Here is a 23,974-nt window from a genome sequence, read left to right on the forward strand (position 1 = left end):
TGGCAAGCAGGGTGGGATGTTAGCGGGGGGCCATTAGGAAGAGAGGGGTATGCATGTCCTGAAGCACAAGAAAGCACAGAGTGAGTCACAGATTAACTCCCCGGCCTGTTTCCACCTGCTGGGCCGGAGCACCCAAGCGAGGGTGTCCAGAGGTGTCTGGGTTCAAACTGGGTTCTGTTTAAGGAAGCAGGGGAGGAAGGTCACTCATGAGTCATACATGATTGGAGGAACAGTAGAAAAGCTCCAGTGCCCTCTCCTGCACTAGGAAAATCACACTGGCTTGAATTCCACCATTAGTGCCCGGCTTACTCTATCCTTGTGTGGACAGGATCCATTTAATCTAATCGTCACAACAACACGGAAAGGTAGGCGTTAATATAATCCCTTAGGGCACAGAGGAGGAGACAGGCTGAGATGGTTGAGCTGCATGCTCACGCAGCCAGGAAGGTGCTGGAACTGGGACTCAGGAGCTGAGCCCAGACTTAGGGAGAGCCTTGAGGAGAGAGTAGAGTGGATGGCATAGTGAGAGACCTGACCCACTTCTGACTTTTCTTCCTCAACAGCCTCATTGTGACTTGGGCTTTTGATCTGTCCCTGCCTCGCCAGAGAATTGTGACAGTTAAATGAGTGAATGCATAGAAAGTGCTTAGAGCAAGTAGTGAATCCTAGCATTTTGTGTCATCGTCATTGCCTTGTGACTGGGGTCCCAGACAAGAGGCTGCATTTGGGTTGGGTGGAGAGAATTCTATATTAACAGGCCAGTTTTAACCTCCAGGGGAGACGATAGAATGGTCCCCACTGGACCGGGCTGTCCTGTGAGATGGCAAGCTCTTAGCAGCCATCCTGTGCTGTGGGGAGAGAAGTTGGACTGGGGGCAGTCAAAGTCTCCTTTGTTGTAAGGTTTGGGAGCTTGGGAGTCAGAGCTGGATTTGTTTGCTGCTTCCCCTGCTTATGGCTGAGTGACCTGGGGTCATTTACTGAGGTGTGCTGAATCTCAGTTTCCTCATCTATAAAGGTCCTAAAGACCTTCCTGGAGGTACAGTTGTAGTGAGGATGAAATTAGTAGGTATGGAGAGTGCATTCAGCTCCTGGTGCGCAGTGGCTGGCGATGTGTGACACTGGTGGGGGCGGTGGCATCGTGGTTGTTAGCCAAGTCGGGCTCTCTCCAGGTGGTGATCCCAGAGCTGGAAGGCCCGTGTACTGTATTTGTCACTTTATCCGGAGCCAGATCTGTTTGCTGTGCACTCCGAGCAGCCTGCATCCTTCCTCCTCTCGCCTGAGCATCCCTCCTCTGATTCCCTGAGGCATCTGGGGATCTTCGCACATTGAATCCCTCTTCCCTCCCCAAGACATAAATTCTTTAACTGCCCTCTGGCTCTCATTCTGACCCTTAATCTGTGTCTTCCTTAGAATCCATGTAAATGCATTTTTTTCCCTTCCCTGTTTTGAAATGATTTTAGGGTTACGGAAAGTTTGTGCCAAAATAGCACAAAGAGTTCCCATATACCCTTCACTCAACTTCCCCACATGTTGACAGCTTTAGAGATTTATTGCGCAATGATCGGAACCAGGAAATTAACAGTGATCTGATGCTATTGCTAATCCACAGATCTTAGTAGAATCTGCCGGGTTTTTCCAGTACCGCCCCTTTACGGATCCCAAATCCACTTCAGGATCCCACGTTGCATTTAGCCTCCACCGAGCTGGAACAGATCTGCAGTCCTTCTTCTTCGCTCGTGACTTTAGCACTTCTGGAGAGTACGCATCAGATATTTTGTAGAATGTCTCTTAGTTTGAGTTTATTTGATTTTGCGTTTCCATCATTCCTCCTACATGGATAAATGGAACCCGACTGTTCTTAATATTCTACTGTCCCTATTCACTCTACGGTCTCTTACCCCCCCCCCCCCTTTTTTTTTTACATCCAATTTATGTCAGTATGGAACCTGGATATTCACTTTTTTAAAACAATGCTATCATCATCATCATCATCATTATTTGATCGAATTGACCCTGCCATGGCCATTAGGAGTTTAAGTTGGTAGAACTCATGTATTTTTGACATCTCTTACTTCCTTGCTGTATGGTCAAGTATGTGTCTCTGCCTCTCTCATGAATAAATAAATAAAGTCTTAAAAAAAAAGTAGTAGTAAGAGAAATAGAAGTGGAGCCTAAGACGTGCTCGAATGGCTGTAATCTCATGGTCAAACCTGAACACATGAGGGGTTGCTTCCTGGAGATGAGCAAACAAAGTGGTTTCTCTCTCTCTCTCTCTTTCTTCCTTTCAAGATTTTATTTATTTATTCATGAGAGACATAGAGAGGCAGAGACACAGGGAGAGGGAGAAGCAGGCTCCCCACAGGGAGCCTGCTGCAGGACTTGATCCCAGGACTCCGGGATCACGACCTGAGCCAAAGGCAAACGCTCAGCTGCTGAGCCATCCAGGTCCCCCCAAAGTGGTTTCTTGAGACAGCTCCTATTCCTGGTGAAGATGCCGTGGGGATTGTTGAAAAGGCCACAAAGGACTTAGAGTATTGCATACACTTGGTTGACAAAGCAGAGGCAAGTTTGGAGGATGGACTCCAATTATAAAAGAAGCCGCACTGTTGGTGAAAGCTCTCCAACAGCATCACATGCTACGGAGAATTGGTTCATGAAAGGAAGAGTCCGTTGCTGTGGCAAACTTTACTGTCTGATTTTAAGAAATTGCCCGGGCCACTCCAGCCTTCAGCAACCACCTCCCTGAGCAGTCAGCGGCCATCAACAGGGAGGCGAGACCCTCCACGGGCAAAAAGATGAAGACTTGCTGAAAGCTCAGGTGGTGATTAGCACTTTTTATCAATCACACATTTTATTTTATTTTTTATTTTTTTATTTTTTATTTTTCAATCACACATTTTAGATTATAGTCTAGCATCAACGTAACTTTTATCTTTTATATGCACTGGGAAACCAAAAAACTCATTCGACTAGCCTTATTGTGGCAATTCTTGTTTTTAATGGTTGCTCTAGAATTGAACCTGTGACATCTCTGAGGTATGCCTGTATGTGTATTAAGAGATTTTATTTTGGGGCTCCTGGGTGGCTCCGTCGGTTGAACCTCCGACTCTCGATTTCGACTTAGGTCATCATCTCGTGGTCATGAGCGCAAGCCCCGCATCAGGCAGGCTCCACGCTCTCTGCAGGGAGTCTGTGATTCTCCCTCTCCCTCTGCCTCTCCTCCTGCTTATGATCTCTTTCTCTCTCTCTCTCAAATAAATAAATAAATCTTGAGTTTGAGTAGACATGATTCAAAAAGGTAGGTAGGAACCAAATTGTGGAAGGCATGTAGAAAGGTCTACTTTCTACTGTAGACCAAGGACTCTTAACTTAATCTCTATTTCAACATCATACTCTTAATAGATAAAAATTACACGTGTGTCACTCACCTGAGCTTACTCAAGATTAAGTATGGCTCTCTCTCTTTTTTGTTATTCAAGAAAACTCATCTATTTCTTTTTTATACTTTAATGGTTTTCAGCATCAAATATACAGATGCCCTGAGTTATTCTATAGTTAAGAATTGTTACATCAAGTAATGGGTAACAATTGAAAAAATGAATCAGATTAATCTTCAGGGAGATTATTGTAACAAAATCTATAAAATACTTGTTAATAACAATGTCTAGGGTGGTATCATGCATGCCAGTTCTCAAAAATGGATGGCTAAAGAAGGACAATTAAGCTAGAGGCTAAAATGTGTGGTCAAAGTTCTTAACTCAGTAATTCAATAAGTGCGAAAGGATTATTCTGTACTTCAATACAACTGGAGAATAAATTAAAAAAAAGATTTTATTAAAGATTTTATTTTAAGGAATTGGCTTACACAGCTGTGGGGACTGGCAAATCTGAAATCTCTAGGGGAGGCTGGCCATCTAGCAAATCAGATAGAAGCTGTTGTTGCAGTCTTTTTTTGAAAAAAAGATTTTATTCATTTATTCATGAGAGATACAGAGAGAGAGGCAGAGGGGGAAACAGGCTCCTCGCAGGGAGCCTGATGGGGGACTCGATCCCCGGACTTGGGATCATGCCCTGAGCCGGAGGCAGATGCTCAGCCGGAGGCAGATGCTCAGCCCAGGCATCCCTGGTGTTGCAGTCTTGAGGCAGAATTTCTTCTTCTGCAGGAAGCCTTAGTTATTGGTCTTTGCATCTTCAAGTGAATGGACGCGGCCTGTGCACATTATTGAGAGTGATCTCCTTTACTTAAGGTTGAGTGATTATAGATATAAACTGTCCTCACCCAACACCTAGATCGTGTTTGATTAAATCACCGGGTACTGTAGCCTAGACAAGTTGACACAGAAAGCTGTCACACCCACCCGTTCAATAGGAAGCATGCAAGCCACTTAGCTTCTCACTTGTCAAGGTAGGTAGATGGAGGGGGAATGCAGAGGTCCCATCTGGCTGGTTTGGGATGCAAGTATGCGCTTCTGGCCTGCGCCTCTTTAGTTTGCAGATTTGGTCTTTGACTCCTACCCTCCTTGAGATGATCTCGGCAGATTTTGCTCCTTTCATCTGTAACATGCAGGAATCATTATTATCCTCAGGTGGCTAGGGGGATCAGAAGAGGGACTTTAGAGGATCCCTGGGTGGCTGGGTGGTTTAGCGCCTGCCTTTGGCCCAGGGCGCCGTCCTGGGTTCCCAGGATCGAGTCCCATGTCGGGTTCCCTGCATGGAGCCTGCTTCTCCCTCTGCCTGTGTCTCTGCCTCTTTCTCTCTATCATGAATAAATAAAATCTTAAAAAAAAAAAAAAAAAAGAAGAAGAAGAAGAAGAGGGACTTTAAATGCCTGCCTCAGAAGCCTGAGTGGGAACATCCCCTCCACAGGGCTTGGCTTCAGCTGCCTTCCAGGACGTGCCTCCAGTTTTCAGGGGACACATGGGGTACCTTCTTCCCTTCTGGGAGAGAGGCTAAGGTGGTGTTAGCAGCAGTACTTCCTCTGTCCGATCTGATCCTATGGGAGACAGTAATCAGAGAGACCAAAGTGGGTTAACCACAGAGCCCAGGCAGGAATTGAGGCTACGAGGCACGTGTGTGCGTGTGCGTGTGTGTGTGTAATATCCTGGGGTGTGGGTGGAGAGTGATCGGAGATTCAGGGAGACCTCCGGGGATTTGAACCAGCAAGGAGATGATAGCTGCCAAGCAAGGCTCTCTAACAGGGCTGAGCTCACTGGAGTTTTGCAGAGAGGGGAGTGGAGGAGGCCTGGCTTTCCCAGAATTGGGGAAGATCCGGAAACTAGGGGGAAACTGGCCAGAGGAAAGCTCTAGGCCTATCCCCCAAGCCCTCCCCTGCTTTGAGGGCCTCAGCATTCCTCCTCCCTCCCTGTGGGTCACTTGTCCTCCTTCTTTCCATATGGGGAAACCGAGGCCCAGGGCGGTTCTAGCTTCTGTAGAGGAGCAGGTATGGCCACAATCCCTCAGGGTAACCAGATGATTTTCTTGGTCTCGGTGGAGGACAGCCTAGGAGGAAACAGGTTGAAATGGCAGCTGGAGTGAGTTGGGTTCATTCGGAGGGGCTGCCTTCTGGTGGTGGGGAGCCAGAAGAGAGCACCAGGGAACCCAAGGAGCCGCTGGGGCCCCTTGATTGGAATGTCAAGAACAGAAGTGGTTGTATTTGGCCAGGGGTGGGGGGGGGGGGTGCGAGCTGTCCTGGACTCCTGGACTGGTGGCTGTTGTGTCTGCAGGGGCAGGATGATGAGTCTCAGCCTGCCTTGCACGGACCTGGGGCAAACCAGCGCAGGCCACCTGTGCCTCCTTAGGGCCACATCCTGTCTCCCAGCACCCCTGTGAGTGGCCTCTGGGGCAGTGAGGAGATCCAGGGAATGGGGCTGGTGTCAGTGAGCATCCTTGGGCAGTGAGCTTGAGCAACCCCAGCCTCAGTTTCCTTGTCTCTCAGCTGAGGATGACACGATCCAGCTTGCTGGGTGGTGGTGATGGGCTTTGGAAGTGGGGCCCACGGTGGGGGGGGGGGGGCGGATGTCCTGTTCCTGGCTGACACGGCAGCTGCCGGGCAGGGGGCACTTTTGGGTGCCGCTGGCACTCCTCCTGCCCCCACTCACTGAGGGAGTTCTTGGAGGGGCCGGTGGGGTCTCCTAGGACACCAGCAAAGGCGCAGGTCCCTCTGGCTCTCTCCGGGAGTCCTCCCCTCCTCCCAGCAGCTGCTTCTCTTCCTCCCCCTCTCCGCTCCCCCCTCCCCTCACACGTGAGGATGATAAACACCCTGCCAGCTCCAAATAGGGCCTGACCTCAGCGGCGAGGCATCTCCCCTCGCCCCCCACCCTCCCAGCCGCCAGCCGCATTCCTGGAGAGGATGAGGTTGGGCTGCTCTCCCCTCTCAGCCTCCTTTGTCCCGCGGGCTGCTGCCCACCCTGCGGCCTCCTCTGGCCCAGGCCTCAGTGCCCGAGGGCCCCACTGTGGATCTCGTTAATGATAATAATCGCTGTGGTTATCACCTATTAGGCAATTGGGCACCAGGTTCCATGCTGAGCACATTACATGGATCATGTCAATGAATCCTCAAAACAGCCCCATGAGGAAGTCATTATTATTATTATTATTATTATTATTATTATTATTATTATCTGGATGGGCAGGGGAAAGTGGGAAGGCCTGGGAAACAGGGGTGGGGAGGGGGTAGGTCATGCTGCCTGCCCAGCCTTTCCCAGCTGGGGAGTGGAGTTGGGATAACCGGGGCCCCCCCTTGTCTACCCCCCCCCCCCGCCCCCCAGCCAGCATTAGGCTCAGGTCGGCCTGTCCAACCCAGGCCAGGGCCCCGAGAGAGCAGGTGCAGGAATGGGAGCAGGACTTGCTTAGGAGCCTGGGCCTCCCGGGGAGGCTGGATGGAGGGGGGTCTCCTGGGTGCTCAGAGCTTTGGCGAAGCTTCGTGTTCCTTCCCGTTTCCCAGCCTTGGCAGGTTAGAAACTCCGGTGGGCAGAGGGCCCTTCCAGGGCATTACCCCCGTCCTCGGGTCTGTTCCAGGTTCTGGTGCCCAATGACAGGATTCTTTTATTAGTATTTCCCCCCCCATGAAGCTCACATCTGGGGAAATTACATGCATTTCCCCATATTTTTGTCAAGCAGACACATTTTGGCTACCAACTAGAAACTTCCGGGAGGCGCCCAATAACCTACGTTTGCCATGCTGAGTTGGTATAATTCCAGCCCAAAGTTCAGAAGTGTGTGTTTTGAAATGTTGACCGAGGCTCACAGCCTTCCATTCTACCCTCCAGCTGCACCGGCTGCGTGACCTTCATTCAGCTTGCCGCTGTCCTTCGCTACCTGCCGCTTCTGGGTAACAACCAGGCGGGCACCCAAGCCGATGTGCAGCCCAGGCCCTGCCGGCCCGCCTGTCCTTCCTCTCCCTCCCACCGATCGCGTCCCTCTTGTCTTCCTTTCCAGTTCTTTCAGCACTTTAGCCCTTTGCCGGGCCAGTTACCCGGCTGCCTTCTTGTTTCAACTTGTAAGTCTGGGTGTCAGGGAGATGCGGGTTCAAATCCTGACCCTGTCACCCACTGGCCTTGGGGGCCGTGCGAAAGTCACATCTTCTCTCGGAGTCTCAGTTTCCCCATCTGTAAAATGGGTATGATGTGGTCTCCCTCCGAGGGCTGTGGCGGGGGTTGGGGTGGGAGATTGTGCAAGCACGGGGCCGGGGGGAGCTGGTCTTGGTAAAGGGCAGTGACCGTGACCCACTGTGGTCTCTGCATCCCAGCTCTTCGCTGGCAGAGCCCGGTGCGGCGTGGGTGGCCGATGTCTCAGGCACACCTGCCCGTCCAGGATGCCAGTGAGGGAGGGGAGTGCCTACGCCTGGGCGCCGTGTGTGGCTTCCCTGGCCGTGGGAAGTCTGGGTGGGTTTGGTGGCTTCCCAGCTGTCCCCCCGCCCCCCCGGCATATTCCCCTTTGCCTGCCACTTTAGTTTGAGTTCTCACTGGCTTGCACTATTACTACATTAAGAAAAAAAAAAAGTTGCCTTTATAACCTTTTACTCATTTAAGTGATAGAATGTGTAGACTTACTCGGGGGCACCTGGGTGGCTTCGTTGGTTAAGCATCTGGCTCTGGGTTTTGGGGTTTCGGCTTAGGTCATGATCTCTGCTTCAGGTTCTCTCTCTCTCTCTCTCAAATAAATAAAATCTTAAAAAAAAAAAGAATGGAAAGCCTTACTCTACGATTATATATTTTTAATTTTTTTTAATACACAAAAATATTGGAATAAAATTGTTGAGCCATGTTTCCAACTAACATCATCCTAATTCCACACTTTAGGGAACGTGGGTCAGATGAATCCCCCCCACCCCACCCCACCGTGCGCCTGCGTGTTCATCAGTTTTCTACTGTGGGAGATTTAAAACATACAGAAGTAGCAAGAATAGCATAATGAACTCCTTTGTACCCACGCTCGACAACCATCAACTTTTGTTTTTATTTCATCTGCCCCCCTCACTCGCTTTTTTTTTTTTTTGCTGGAGTGTTTTTAAAGCAAATCCCAGACATTATATCATTCCGCTGTAAATACTTCGCTATGTATCATTAACAGATAAGGACTTTTAATTTTAACATTACCATAATACCATTATTACAGTCAACATAATTAATAACAATTTCTTAGGAGAAGCTAATACCTAGTGTGTGTTCAGTTTTCCCTGATTATCTCAAAAATGTCCCATTTCGATTGGTTTGTTTGCCTCAGGCAAATGAACGTGGAATCTCTGTTCTTGTCTCTTTCTGTAATAATCATGTATCTACACATATTCTTGCCTCTGTCCCTTCAGCAGTCAGCTGCCGGTATGTGATCACTTCTCCTTTTTTTTTTTGGTTTAATGTTTTATTTAAATTCAGTTTGCCAACATCTACTATAACATGTGACCACTTTTTCGATGGGTCCTCATTCCTTAGTCGCTTTCTCCTTTCCGGCTTTCTCTCTAGGTTTCCAGCTGGGGTCTCTGTCCAGCTGGATGTGAAATCCAGAGGCCAGTGCCCCGTGTCAGCTTCTCCTCTCTGGCTTTGGCCGCTGGGTCGACTGTCTTGTCCCCAGGGAAGAGGGGGCTCTGGAAGGAGGAGCGGTGGAGACAGAGTGCACCCCAGGGTGAAGTTGGGGGGCAGGGGGAGTTCACACGCCTGTGTCCCTTGATGCCTCATCTCATAGATACTGTGTCCCTGAGATGTCCGTGTAAGGCTGCCTGGCTTGCTCAGAGTGGGGAGGGCTGGGGTGGCCAGTAGGCAACATCGGATGGGCTGTCTGCAGGCTGTGGGGCCACACGGCTCTGGGAAGCACAGCTGCCCTACCGAGCCTGTGCTGGGGGCGGCCGGAGTCTTCATGGGAACACAGCCCCCCGCTTTCAGCCTTACTCCCCACCGTGACCTGTGCCCTCTGCCTTCATCGCCAGCCAAGGTCCTGCCCTCCTGGAGCCTGGCGGGCTGGTGTCAAGCTTGGGATGCTGCTCTGATCATCCTCCACCATCTCCTCATCTCCTCGGGGCGCTGGGAAAGTCACACCCCAGAGTCCCCGGGGCCTGCTTCCTTCCGCTCTCCCTTTGCCTCTGAGGCCTCTGGCCTCAGCTCTGCCAGTTGGCAGGGCTGCCTCTTGGGGAATTAAAGAGATAGGGATACTTGGGTCGTCTTCTTAGCTTTTTTTTTTTTTTTTTTTTCTCAGCAAAAAGGAAAGCTGGCGCCTTTGGGAAGCCACAGCCCTTCCCTGGACCCCACTGTTCTTATATGAGAAATGTCCAGAGCAGCTCTTGACCTCATTGACTGAGTTGCCAAGAGGGACACTTGAGATTTAGGTGTGTGTGTGTGTGTGTGTGTGTGTGCACAGACTCTAGAACTGCTGCCCTGGGACATGATTGGGCTACAAGGTGAGAAAAAGACCAAAGTGTGGGCTGCCCCGGATCACCAAAGTGTGATAGAACTTTCTAGCTCTAGCTGGCCTCTGTTGCAACCACATCTCTTATTCTTCCCCTGTTGCCTCTTTCCTTAGGGACCTCAGGTTCCTTAGCTTTGTTCTTTCCCGTCCATTCTTTCTGGGTCCCTTCTGGGTCCCTACAGACTTCATATGTTCATGTCATCCTCCGGACCCTGCCTTGTTCCCCAAGGGCCAGCCCTTTCTCCTGGCCCTCCAGCCCTAAAATCCAAAGGCCTCTCTCTCTCCCTCTTGACTCCAGGGATGGGGGAGCCCCGTTCTCTGTCTTCACAGCTCTGTTTCCTCCCAGGCCCTCGGGGACTTGGGGGTTTAGGAGCTCATAGTCTCCTGTCTCTTCTTCCGAGGACACTCCTCACCCCTCAAGGCAGCTGTGATGCCCCAGAACATCTCCTATCATCTGACAGTTTTATGGGGGGTGTTGCCCGTGTATGTGTGTGTGTGTGTGTGTGTGTGTGTGTTACTGAGAACTCCTCCTCCTAAGCCTGTAATGAACACAAATCTTTTCCCTGAGAAGGGTGATTCCTGAGATGTCCCTCATCCACCTGGTGGCACTGAAAATACATGATATAAGATGCAGCCAGGAGGGGGGTTGTTTGAGGTCCTGGGAGGAACCTTTGACTTAGGAGCCAGAAGACCTGGGTCCTGATTCTGGGTCTCTTACTTCCTAGCAGTGGGGTCTCAGGGATACTTACTTCCTCTCAGTGGGGTCTCAAGGATACTTACTTCCTCTCAGTGGGGTCTTCAGTCCTCAGCTGCAGGGATACAGTGATGTCACTGAGTCGTGGCCAGCAGCCGTGCGATGAGGCGCTGGAACAGCCCCTGGCAGTGGGGGCTCCGCCCGGGTGTCGTGTCCTTAGCACCGGAGGCCCGTGGGGTGTGTGTTTGCCGGAACACACAGATCCTGTAATTTAGTCCCCATCTCGGGATAGACCCCGACGTCCCCTCCATCCCTGCGTGCACATCTCTGTGGGGAGACTGAGGCCTGCAGTGGGCCTGGGTCCCCGGGGAGGGCTGGGTGGCAGGCCCCTGGCCAAGGTGTCTGTGCTGGCGGCGCCGGCTGCTGGGGCTCCTCCAGGACGGCGCTGTGGGTGGAATCCACAGGGGTGAGGCAGCGAGGCCAGAACGTGCCGAGGATGCTTGGGGCCGCTTATCTCGGGCCAGGAATGCGCTGCAGTATTATTAGCCGACGGCCTTCTCGCCTTTGGAATAACCACCCGGGTGGCACGGCCGACATCTGTCCGGTCCTGCTTGCCCAGACAGTCCGAGGGTGCCTACGCCAAGCCTCCCAGGACTGCGGCTCGCGTGTGTGCTTGTGTGTGTGTGCGCGCGTGCAGGTACCTGCATGGGTGCCAGTGTGTGTGTCAGTGTGGATCTTCGGGGGCCATCGGGCCTGGGAGCATGTGTGCACAGAGGGTGCACGTATATCCTGTACACATATTTTCATGCCCGTGTGTGCAGATGTGTGTACGTGCATGAGTTTAAGTGCACGTGCTTGCGTGTCGTGAATGGGGCCCTGTGCATACGTGCACAAGTGTGTGTCCATGTGTGTGTGAGTGTGCATGTGTGGCTGTAGGTGCCACTGCCCTGGGGGAAGTGGGAAGCCCAAGGGGGCCTAGGGAGCTGCAGGTAAAGGACAGAGAGGGGGCTGGTGACCTCACGTGGGTGAGGCAGAGGCTGGAGGCAACGGTCAGATGTGCAGGGCGGAGAGGAGGGGCTGCTGGGGCTCTTGGTGCTTTGGGGGCTGGGTCACTCACTCCCCTTGATTGGAATCTTCAAGGCAGCATGAACCCTGAGGTCAGCCAGCCGGCCTGGGTCCAAGTCCTGCCTCTGTCACTCACACCATCACTTGAGCAAGTGACTCCTCAACTACTCCAAGACTCAGTGTCCTCATCTATTCCATGGTGACAATAATAGCACCTGCCCAGCAGAATTAATGAGAGAGAAAAAAATATGGTGCCTGGAACATACGGAGAGTTTGATAAATGATAATGTATCCCCATCATCATCATGATTACGGACTCCTCTGTCTGCCCTGCGTCTGGCCTTGGCAATCCCTCCGTGGTTGGGATGGGGGACGCCCCCCTGACTAGCTCTCTTGGCATGGCAGTAAGATGCGGGCCCAGAGAGGGCACAGACTGGCCCGGGGTGATCAGGGAGCTGAGTAGAGCTGTGAGGACCCAGCCCTGGCTCCTGGCAGCTCTTCCCGCTCCCTGCACAGCCTCGCTCCCGTTCCTGGGGTGCCAGGCTGGAGACGAGAGGAGAGTCTGCCAGGCTTTCTCACCTGGGCCTGCTGCTGCAGTTAGCCCAGAACCAATCTTTTCACCCCTGGATCTGTTCTTACAGGATCGATGTTTATACTCTCTGTCCTAACGACTGTCCCGTGAGTGTTCTGCTTTCCAGCTCCCTTGATTCTGCTGCAAATTCTGACTTTCAGATGGAGACGATCTGGCGCCAAGGAGGGCAGGACCCAGAATCCTCACCCCCTCACCCGGTCCAGCCCAGGAGAGCTGGCCATCTGGCTCCGGACTTAGGTTCTCGTACCTGGTTGGGCTGCCCCAGCTCCACCTTCTGCCCCTGGCTGCAGCCAGACAGGGCGGAACTCCTAGGAAGCGCTGGGCCCCCACCTGCCCTTCCTCTGCTCCTGCCAGCACATCCCACATCCTCTCCTCTGGCCCCGCTAGGCCTCTCTGGACCTCCCAGGTGCCAGGACAGCTGCCCGCCCCTGGGAAGTGGGCCCAGGGTGTCGCCAGGACTGTGGAGGTGGGAGCGGGCACTTTGGCGCCTGGGCACGGTGGGTGGGGCAGGCAGAGGCAGGTGGGACCTGCCAGGACCCCTCAGCCTGGGCAGGCGGTGGTTGCCCTGGACACCAGCCAGAAGAGACTTGTTCCTCATAACCATCACCAGGTACCTGGAAGGAAAAGAAAAAAACCAACAACAAAAACAACCATCAAACTTTTTTTTTCTTGTTTTGTTTTTTGGAACCTGCTGTTAATGGCCGATTGGCTGTACATTATTAAACAGGCAGCTGGAGATCTGCCAGGGTAGGGTGCTGGAGCCAAGACTCACAGCTCGAACACAATGTTCCTTGGAAAACAGTCACCCGTGGGGTCCCTGGGGAGGAGCACCCAGAGGGAGGGGCCCCAGCTGATGTCCCTTGCCCTGCTCACCCTTCCTGGTCCAGCCTCCATACTCGTCATTGGTGGGGAGCTGGACTGGGCTGCACTAGGAACCCTAGGATCCTTTATTGGGCCCTGCGGGTCCCTCACCACTCCAGCGGCTGGAGCCCCTCTTTCCTTCCTTGTGGTTAGATGCACAAGGTCCTGCTTCCCTCCCCAGGTGGATAAGGCCAGTACCAGCTCTCCTGGGGGCCAGTGTGGTGCAGGGGCCTGAGCATTGGGTGGGGAGCTGGACCCATGGTTCTAGGGTTGACTCCATCGAGTTCCTCCTCTCTGTGGTGACATTGGGACCCCCTACTTGTCCTTTCTGGGCTTCAGTTTCCATAAACTACAATGAGAAGGTTGGGTTAGTCAACTCTAGATTCTTGTGATCCTCGGTTGGGTGGCCCTGGGGAGAGCCTGGGGGGCTTGTTTCCCAGAGTTTGGGACTCTTCTTGCTCCATCCCTGGTCCCATCCAGGTGACACCAGAAGCCATGTCTCAAGCAAGCCTGATGAATGGGGCTGGCCTCTGGCCCCATTCGTACCCTTTACCGGCCACCTTGAAATCAACCAGGTCAAAGGTCCAATGTCTGAAGGTAACAGCAAGTGGAGAATAAGCTGGGGGTCTGGGGTTTGGGTGACTACTGTCTTAGTGAAGCTAGTGCTGCACCAGGCGACATGGATAAAAGGACAGTATGGGGTCCAGGTCACCACCAGGGTGGGCCTGGCATGTGTGTGAGGGGTCATTGGTTTGGGAACTGAGCCCTAAGGAACCCTCCCTGAGTCCCTTGGAGACAACACGGCGTGCTGTGTAAGAGTACGGCTGGGGTTCGGGCCTGTTGCCACTGCTTCTCTGCTGTTGTCTTACTAGCTTTGGGCAAGTGACTCTGCCTCTTGTGTCTGAGCTCCCTCCACTGTTCAGAGTGGGCTTAGAAGGACATCCCCCAGGGCTGTGGTGAGGGGCGGGGGGGATGAGCTAATAAGGCCTGTGCAGGATTTCTAACAGGACCTGGCACATGTGAAGTGCGCATTAGCTGTTAGGATCTAAGCGATCCCTCCGTCTGGCGTGCTGCTCTTTCCCCTTGCACCACTCAGCACTATTTGTGTTACGCGTTTGTGCTTTTGTTTGTTTGGTGTCTCCTCCTCTAGACCAAATATTCCAGAGCTGGCACCTCTGGGCCTGCCCCAGTGCAGGCACTCAAGAGCATTTGTTGAACGAATTGGTGACTGTGTGCATGGATGAAGGCCCATGGGGACAGGCTCAGAAGCAGGGAAACAACCGATCACCTGGAAGGTGGAAAGATCCAGAAACTATGGAAGAGCTGGGAATGTCCATCCTGTGAAGTGGGGAGATTGTGAGCAGCTGTGCATGTGTGTGTGTGTGTGTGTGTGTGTGTGTGAGAGAGAGAGAGAGAGAGAGAGAGATTTCTGAATAAAGCTTTAAAGGGACTTGTTCTCTGCAGCAGAACTGGGAGCCACAGTAAACAGGCTGCCACTCACTGGAACCTTCCAATCTCAGCTGGGTGTGGGAGTGAACTCCGAGGGCCTGGTGTGTGAAAGCAGAGGCCGTGAGCGAGCATCAGTCAGGCACAGGAGAGCCCTGCGTTGCACAGGATGTCGATGGGCCAGGCCCTGAGGTCCCTGCTGATGCACTGCTGCTGCTTGAGCGAGGAGAGTGGTGGCAATCATAGCCCATGTCTCTGAGCATCCACTTCCTTACCTCAGGATGGGGTTAATCGTGGTCGATACCCAGACGGTTGTTAGGACGATTAAAGTTAATACCTCCGAAGCTCGAGGAATAGGGCCTGGCACATGGAAAGCACTTGATAAATGTGCTTATTAAATAGAGCCTAAGAGACACACGGGGAGCAGAGGTGAATCGTGACTCTGGGGTGGGGATGGTGATGGCTCCTCTGAAGGAGGAGGATGTGGGGCAGCAGGCATATAGGGAGGGCTGCCGTGTGTCAGACTGTGTGCTCCTCTTTCATAACTTGCCCGAGGTCACACAGCGGCGAGTGAGGTGGCCCGGCTTCGGAGATGGTCCATGCGACACGAAAGCCTGGACTCTCCCCGCCCGCCCCGGGCCTCAGTAGGACGGGGCCGGGTGTCCCTGGCTCTCGTAGTCCAGGAGGGAAGGCGGGGTGGAGAGGTTCTTCTGTGTAGGGGCCGAAGCAGAGTCCTCAGGCGGAGTCCTCGGGAGGACGTCTCCGGCCAGCCCCGGAAGCCGTCCGTAAGTAAGAGGCTCTGGGGAGGTGGGAGCAGGGCGAGGGCTGGCATTTTTAGCAGCCCGTTGGCACGGAGCACAGAGCAGGACGTGGTCAGAAGAGGGACACTGAGGCACACGGTTCGGTGTTAAGGAGAAGGGATGGTGAGAGGAAGGTCGGTTGGGGGGCGAAGGATCTCGATGTGCAGATGATGAGGCCTGAGGCCCCACACAGGTGATGGGAGGCAGGGCCTGGGCCAGGGGGCAGCGCCACGGCGTGGGCAGCGGTGCCCATCTGGGGCCGGTCCCCACAGAGTAGTGGCGAGCGCTGAGTCTCGGGGGGCGGGAGGCCAGGCGGCCAGCTCGGGACAGCGCGGCGAGCCCAACGTCCCGCCACCAGCCTGGCCCTCGCCTCCTCCGGCTCAGCAGCCGGCTTGGCGAGAGGTTAGCGTTCGTGCCCGGGCCAGCACGCTCCCTACTGATCAGCGGCCACGGGCCTGGCCTTGTCAGGACGCTGTTTCGGCCTTCGCCGCGGCTCAGCCCCTGACCGGTCCTGCCTTTTGGACATTCTGGGGTGAATGGGAAGTGGTCCCGGGCTTCAAGGAATTCACAGATGAAGGGGCAGAGAGACAAAGGAGGTGGATGTGGGCAGTAGTGTTTGCCCTGGCTCACTTGCTCAAGGTAGTTTGGTTTTCAAATACTTGATGATGCATGCTGTGTCCTTTTTAAAAAAAATCAGCTGAAGTAAAAATTGGGCCCAATTTCTTTAACCTTTCTTATACTTTTTTTTTAAAGATTTTATTTATTTATGATAGACATAGAGAAAGAGAGAGAGGCAGAGACACAGGCAGAGAGAGAGGCAGGCTCCATGCCGGGAGCCCAACGTGGGACTCGATCCCGGGACTCCAGGATCGTGCCCCGGGCCAAAGGCAGGCGCTAAACCACTGCGCCACCCAGGGATCCTCCTTTCTTGTACTTTTATTCAAAGAATACTTATCGAGTGTCTTCTGCTATCTTCTTGAGGATGCTCTCTGATTTATAGAATATAGGAGAGAACTAGACACTTTATTTATTTATTTATTTATTTATTTATTTATTTATTTATTTATTCTTGAGAGAGAGAGAGAGAGAGAGAGAGAGGCAGAGGAAGAAGCAGTCTCCATGCAGGGACCCCGACGTGGGACTCGATCCCAGGACTCCAGGATCAGCCCCTGGGCTGAAGGCGGTGGTAAACCGCTGAGCCACTGGGGCTGCCTGAGAACTAGACACTTCTAATGCTGTCTGAGAGGCATGGCATAGAGTGGAACTCTCATCTCCTTTGGTCTAGATTCTACACCTTTGTTAATGCAACCCAAAGAGCATGTGCCTTTTGGTGGCAGCCATATATCCTACCGGGAGCTGAACTGAATTTCTGTTTTAACTAAATCTTAGATCTTTCCATGCATGAACTATTTTTTTTAATTGCACCAACTATTATCAATTCAGGGTTTTTTATTTTTATGACTTTGAACCCTAGGTTAGGACTTGCCCCCAAAAGAAATGGGGGCTTACTGATTACTGGCCTGTTTATCAAGTCAGTTTTGCATTTTGGTTCACATCAGCGTCTTAGCTCTTCCTTTTGCTTTTTCCACCTTCGTGCACTTGGTAAGCCTCTGTTCTAAAGCTTCATCTAAGTTACTGATAAGTATGTTGGACAAGCCAGGGCAGAGGACAGAGCCCTTTGGCAAGTCAGGAAGTTGACATTGATCTATTAATCAACGCCCCTTGGCTGGCTGGCTAGGAATCCACTCGGCTTTCTATCTCGTCTCCAAGCATGTCATCAGGGCTCTTGCCAACACCTTTCTGAGGTCCAGATAACCTAGGGTGTGGGGGTTCTCCGACTGTCCAGGCTAGGGACCTTGTAATAATGGGGTTAGGGTGGTGGGCGTGCCGTGTGAGGCAGGGCTGCGGGTCCTCCGAAAGGATCCAGGCCGAAGCCAGTGATCGTTGCTGGTTTAGGCTTGAGAGGAATCCAGTCCCAGAGGCGATTACATCCCAGAGCTCTTACAGCTTTAAAATCGAGTTTCTAAGGGGGAGACAGGGGTTTGTGTGCAGTGAACTGGCACAGCAGTGACTTTCTGCCAAGGACCAGCGTCTGTCCAGATGTGTGTTCAGGAATCTTCCAGGGGACCTTAGAGGTTGTCAAATATGAGGATGGAAGCTAAGAGGGTTGATGTTCTCTGGTCACCAGGGCACTGGTGGCTGAGCAGGGCTGAAACCCAAGGCCCTGACTCCCAGTCTGAGGCCTTGGGGCTGGATTCAAGTGCCTTTCCTGGCTGGAAACTGAGGCAGGCTCGAGAGGGAGGAGCTGCCAGCGTGTGTGTCTCAAGCACAAGTTGTTGGCAGGCCATTTTTCTCATGCTTCTCCTGCCCGTTTGATCCTCTGCCCTCAGACCACGGACGCAGTAGCAAACCTGAGAGTAGGAAACCAGACCGTCTCCCTCCCTGGGAGGGAGTGAGGGGAAGGGGCTGAGGCCCTGCCCAGTTCTGCATTCCCAGAGATGCTGGGAATGCATGCAAATGAGATGCAAATGAGGTGGCAGTGGTGAGGAGGGGGGGCCCCTCCTGCGGCCTCAGTCTGGCCTGAGTGTTGAGGATGACACTTAGAAAAGGAAGAGACCTGTGATCTGGGCTTTGGAACCCGGCATCCCAGAAGGAAGGGAGGGGGCTCTGTGGGGTGACAAGGTGGGGCGAGGCTTTTGGAGCCAGCTTTGGGGGACAGGGAGGCCAGCTGAGGTGGGGGGTGCTAGGGGGTAGCCCTGAGAGGAAGGATCCTGGGAGAAAGCCGGGACTCCTCTCTCGCTGCCCTGGGGCAGGGGCGGAGGAGGGGTGGTCAGAGGGGGGAGGGTGGAACCCAAGGCACAGACATTGACCAAGTGCCTAGGGTGTCCCCCAGGGCCTGGCTCCCAGCCAGCTGTGCTCTGAGCCCAGTCGGACTCTGAGGCCCTCTGAGGCCCGTGGCCTCTCTGCTTGGGACCTGGGCATATGGCCCTGCCTTCTCCGGTGGGGAGGCAGGAAGAGAATGGGGGGGGGGCAAGGGTGCTAGAGAGGAAGCTCCTGCCCCTCCTGCCCCCATCCTGGGGAGATTGGGAAGTCAGTCCCTGCCTGCTGGATGGTGCTGGTCTACTCTTGGCCCCCCCACAGGAGCTTGCCCTTTAGTGCATCAGGCCCTGCAAGAGTGGGGGTTACATGACATGACCCCTGGTGGGTGCACAGGGGCCCGCAATGCCCACTCTTGAGTTGCAAGCCCTGGATTCAAATTCTGTGTGTTTTGTCAGCTGCCCTGTGGTTTTGGGTAAATCGCTTAACTGCTCTGAGCCTGTTTCGGAGACTGATAGGAGTTATAGCCATTTTGCTATAGTGGAAAAATGGGAAAAATACCCGGGAAAGGTTTGGTGCAGGGTAGGCACTCAAATCTTGATGCAAATGGAATGAGGGAAAACCTGGGAGCAGCTCTGTGCTCCCCCCTGGGGCCCAGAGGCCTGGGGGAATCGGGATCCAACGTTCTGGACTTCATCCTGGCCCTTTCTCCCCAGTCTCTGTGTGTCCCTTTGTCCTCCTTTCTGTCACATCCCTCCTGTTGCACTGGAAGTGCCTAACTCAGCACCTGGCCCCGACAGGCACAATTCATTTTCCCAGTTCTTCTCAATGCTGCTCTGTGGCGCAGTGGCCCTGTCCCCCCACCCCCAGCTTCGTGGCTCTCCTCCTTCTGGGTCTCTGTTTCTGATCCCCTCTTTGTCCTGCCCTCTCTCCTCCTGGCTCTCCTGCTCTCTGTCTCTCCGGCTTCTTTCCTCCCTCAACAAGCATCCATTGAATCCTTCCTGGATGCCAGGCACAGCCCTGCTCCTTTCGGGGGTTCTCTGTGTCTCCCTGGCTCCTTGCTGCCCTGCCTCTCTCCCTCCCGCCCCTCCGGCCTTCTGCCCACCCTTCCCCCAGCTCCACAGGCTCCAACACTGGTATTATTCAGTTTTATGAAAAACCCCCAGGCCTACCCCTGAACGGACCAACCACAACTGGAACCAGATGTGCAGTCCTGCAGTTGGGGATGGGAGGGGGGGAGGAGAGAAAGGGGCAAGGGCTGGCTTAGGAGGGGGAGGGGAGACGGGAAACCCTGGGAATCCCTCGGCCTGCTTTGGCTCAGGGAGGAGGCTTTGAGCAGAGCAGGGGAGGGAAAAGGGGCTGAGCCGGCTTCTGTAGAAAGCAGCTCTCACTCTGCGTATGAGTGTGCACGGGCATGTGTGTGAGATGCTGGGACTGACATGGGAAAGCCCGGGTGGGGGGGGGGGGGCGGCGGCGGTGGAGCATCAGCTATGGGACAGCTCTTGGAAATAAAAGGGAAGGCTTTTATTTTTCTTTGGGATCCTCTAGCTCTTCGACTTCCTGTCTGTGTGGTTTCTAGAGACTTGCTGAATTCACGCTTCTGTGCCCAGGTGCTGGAGCAGGAGGGCTGGGAAAGAGGGGTGTTTTGGGGTGGACGATAGAGCGAGGCATCTCTAGGGGCTCCTGGCAAGCAGCTGAGGCTGGCATGTCTCAGAGCTCCTCCTGTCTGCTGCAGACCTGGGGTGGTTGGGGTGCGCCTGGGACGTCATGTACATGGTCCTCGTATCTTAGCACAGTCAGTTTTTTATACAGCTTCGAAGATAAAAGTCTGCCAAAGTTGTCTGGGGTACAGTCTGGTGCAGAATCAAGCGTTTAAAAGTGCTCTTTTATTCAGTTCCATCCATCTCTCTACCATCCGTTTTTTTCATTCTGCATTCTTTGAGAATCTAGGTGCCCACCTTGTGTTGGGCATTGAGCACACTGGGGTCGGGGAAGAGGATGAAGAATAAATCTTTGCTCAACTCACTGGGAGATCTAGAAGTGCACCCGACAAGTGAGTGTCCTGGCGTTAATGTATGAGCAAGAGCCTTGGGTGTTCAGAGGAAGGCAAGGTACCTACCAAATGGTGCAGTTGCAGAAGGACCCAGGGAGGATGTGGCTTTTGAGTTGAAGCCTGATTGCTGATGGAAGAGGGAATTGTGCCTTGAAAAGGCTCAGAGGTGGGGCTTTGTCACAGAGGGTCCTTCTGCAGAGCTCAGACTGGATCTGGTGGGCAGTGGAGAGCCGGGGACAGTTTGGTGTCAATCAGGGTGATAGTGGGTGTGCGTTAGGAGATGGAGAGGATCACCCTGGAATCAGATGTGCAGTCCTGCACTTGGGGATGGGGAGAGGGGTTCCCACTTTTGTGGCAGACTCCCCATCCACCTCTAGAGGAGCCCGGATTGCTGACGTGGAATCTCTCCCTTCCCTCACCTGACGGGGCTGATCTAAGCCCCCAAGCCACCCTTGGTCTGCAGGGGTGTGGGGGTGAGCAGGACAAGGCTATTGGGATTCACCTTTGCTCTAGAGTTGGGGCCAGTGAGGGCTGGGCAGGGAACCAAGGCCACTGGGCAGGTCTCCCGACACAGTCCTCAGGCTCAGAGGCACCGCCAGTGGGGCCATTCTCTCCCATCTCTGTCTCTGGCAGCACCCACACACACAGTCTGCGGCCACCGGCAAGGCTGGTAGGTTCTGATGTGCTGGAATCTGGGACTCTGGGAACCCAGGCTCTCCACTTAAGAAGGGGTGAAGTCATCTTGTTCTGGAGGCAGGGAGTGGGCGCAATGATGCTTCTGTCTCCACCCTGTCCACACAGGGTGCTGGGAAGGTGCCCCTCTTGCCTGAATCCACAGGGTTTCACTGTTGCCCAAGTGAGGGGGAGCAGCCCTCGGATGGCTTGACTATCACTGGCCCCGGATGCCCCCCTAATTTTTCCTGATGCCGTTTGCCCCTCCTCTGGGCCTTCCTTGTCACTTTACTCTTTGGAAGATTGAAGCTTGGAGAAGGGTTTGGCTGAATTAATACAAATTAGTGAGTGTTAGAACTGGAAGACATCTTGAGGACCTGTGGATTCAAACTCATCGTACAGCAGGGGAAACTGAGGATTTGCGATGCAGATCACTGGCCCAGGACCTCCTACAAAGGCCGCCCAGATGGGCAAGAGAAGAGCCTGTCGGTCTCTGGAGGGCTGAGTGGTGGGGAGCTTGGCTCTGGAGCGAGCCTGTCCGAGGCTGAGTTTCCCCTCCATACCACCCTGCGTGGTCTTGGACAAGTCACCTAACCTCTCCAAGATCACTTTCTTCAGCTAGAATAAGGGAGACTTGAAGATTAAGTGAGAGAGAATATTTTTTAAGTGCCTGGCATGCAACAGGCGTGCAGCAAAATGACTTTTCCCTCCCGCCCAAAATAATCCCATCTGCTTCTTAACTCTTATCATTCACATGGTGCTGCAAACTTTTCAAATCGCATTTCCCCTGATGTTTGTAATTAAAAAAAATTTTTTGTGTGTGCATATAGAACAGTTGAAAGGATTATCAGGTAAGCTCCCTGGATTCTATAATGAATTCTCTGGCCTATTTGCTTTATAACATTTCTATTCTCTCTCCATCCATCAGTCCCTGTGATTGATGTATTTCAAAGAGAACTGAAGCAGGCATCTCATTAGCTAGAGGTCACTTCACATGGCTTTCGAATATAGGGTCACAAATGTCTTCACCCAGCCCACGAAGCCGAGAGAAAAAAGCAGTGACTGTTATCCCAGATTTGACAGATAAAGGGAAAAAAAAACCCAAACAGGTTCGGAAGTGAGAGTCTAGGTCTCCTGTCACAAAATGAGTTGGGACTGGCGTAGTAGATCGGGGTGCTCTACAGAAACTGGGAGCTGGTGCTCTCGTGGTTATCACCATTACCCTCTGACCAAACACCCTTCTCCAGTCAGCAGCCCTCTGCCCATTTCTCTGCAGCCGGGTTTGGGTTTCTTACCTGAGCTCCGGGACCTCTTGGCCACCTGTCACCAAGCCCTCCGATGCCCTGCTTCCGGTCCGGGCTGGCTACGGGGGCTGTGGCTGCGGGAGGGGAGGCCGCATTTCTGGGCCCGGAGGGGGCCCAGTGGGGCGTGGGGCACAGGGTGCAGGGAGGGGAGCAGGGTGCAAGGAAGGGCGCAGGGTGCAGAGAGGAGAGCAGGGTGCAGGGAGGGGAGCAGGGTGCAAGGAAGGGCGCAGGGTGCAGGGAGGTGCGCAGGGTGCAGGGAGGGGAGCAGGGTGCAAGGAAGGGCGCAGGGTGCAGGGAGGGGCGCAGGGTGCAGGGAGGGGAGCAGGGTGCAAGGAAGGGCTCAGGGTGCAGGGAGGGGCGCAGGGTGCAGGGAGGGGAGCCGAGCGCTGCAGGGGTTAAAGGAGGCGGTGGCTCCGGGAGGAGGGGAAGGAGGCGGTGCCCCGCCCGCGGGGAGGGAGCCGGCGCGCAGCGCCCTGGCCAGTTGTTCCCAGCAGTGGCCCTGGGACCAGCTCCGCCGCCCTGCCCGCTCCCGCCTGGACACAAGGCTCGCTCACGCCCTCCCCGGCCACCCGCCTCCTGCCAGCCGCACTGCTGCCCTGTCATTGCCCCCGCCGTGTCCCGGGAGCCCAGACACCCCCCCCCCCCGGCACCCGGTGGCCCTCGGCTGGGAAGGTGAGTGTGGGGTGTGGGTGCCGTGAGGGCTGTAACTTAGGGGAGGGCGAGGCCAGCCCCCCTGGTCGCAGGTCCGGCTTGGCTTGTCCTCCCCCCTCCCCAGGCCAACCTGTCAGTCTCCTGTCTCCTGCCTTTGGTGTCTGCTTCCGGCAGGGATGTTGGGGTGCGGTGGTCCCCGCTCTGAGGGACCAGTCGGAAGGAGTTTCCTTTGCTGGGGAAGTTGCTGGTGTCAGTGGCTGCTTGAGGCTGAGGCCAGCAGGGCGAGAGGGGGAGGTTGGGAGCAGGAGTCTCAGGAGGTACTGGTCTCTTCCCCTGCCCCTGCCTGCTGCCCATCCCAGGGCTGGCCGGAGAGGGAGACCGAGAGGGAGACGCGGCCAGGACCGGGGGATGCCACCCGCTGGAGCTGCTTCCGGGCCCTGTTCTCCTCCTTGGGGCTCTCCTTGCTCCCCGCTCTCATCTCCTGGAGGGAGGGGCCGGCAGGCCTGGAAGGGTTGCCCTGCCGCCCTCCCCTCAGCCCGGGCACCTGGGCACCTGGGCACTGCCGAGCATGAGTGCCCCTGCCGGTCCCCCCGCCCCCGCCCGCCCCCCAGCAGCTCTTACTCCCTCCTCACCCCTCTGGGCAGAAATGGCTAATCCAGGTGGTTAATGAACAGACACAGGCAGCTGCCTTCCACCCCCCTCTCCTTCCTCTCTTCCTGCTCCCCATCTCCTCCTCTGACCCTCGGGTGCCCTACCTGCCACCCCTTCCCCAGTGGGAGAGTAGGCAGCGCTAACCTCAGTGTCTGGCCTCCCACCCCCCCAATTCAGGACCAGGGCCAGGACGGCCTGCCCAGATGTTTTTAGGCTGGCCACTGTCCTAGAAGAGGAAACTGGGAGGGGGGACCGAGGGGTGACCAGGAGAGGCCTGCTGCACTCCCAAGCTGGGCTCCCTGCAGGGGTGGGATGGGGCTAGTGGACCGGATGGGTGCTGGGTAGGGGAGGGCAGGACACGCAGTTGTGGGATGAGGGTCAGAGGACGAACTGGAAACCGGGGTTCCAGAGGCTTCTGGGACAGGGGTTTCTCTTGTGGAAGCCGCAGAGTCAAAGCAGCGGGGTCAGGAG

The 23,974-nt window shown here is 54.4% G+C and overlaps 1 protein-coding gene and 1 long non-coding RNA gene across 14 annotated transcripts in view; one reads left to right on the forward strand and one right to left on the reverse strand.

The window, feature by feature from the left end:
- TNS1 (tensin 1) overlaps window positions 1-23,974 on the forward strand; it is a 197,063-nt gene that overhangs the window by 38,165 nt on the left and 134,924 nt on the right. The window contains exon 1 of one of the 13 annotated variants that reach the window (XM_072813598.1): window positions 22,667-22,873. The exons of the other annotated variants lie outside the window; for them this stretch is intronic. The gene's annotated coding sequence lies outside the window, so the exon portion shown is untranslated. Of the gene's footprint in view, window positions 1-22,666; window positions 22,874-23,974 lie in introns of those variants that run through there. 13 annotated transcript variants of the gene reach the window in all.
- Window positions 19,675-23,379, reverse strand: LOC140625907 (uncharacterized). The gene is made up of 2 exons (XR_012025181.1): window positions 22,983-23,379; window positions 19,675-22,275 (listed from the first exon to the last, which is right to left on the reverse strand). It is a non-coding gene; the product is annotated as an uncharacterized lncRNA (long non-coding RNA).

The sequence above is a fragment of the Canis lupus genome, chromosome 36, assembly GCF_048164855.1.
Source record: "Canis lupus baileyi chromosome 36, mCanLup2.hap1, whole genome shotgun sequence".
In the NCBI taxonomy this organism is placed as follows: Eukaryota; Metazoa; Chordata; class Mammalia; order Carnivora; family Canidae; genus Canis; species Canis lupus.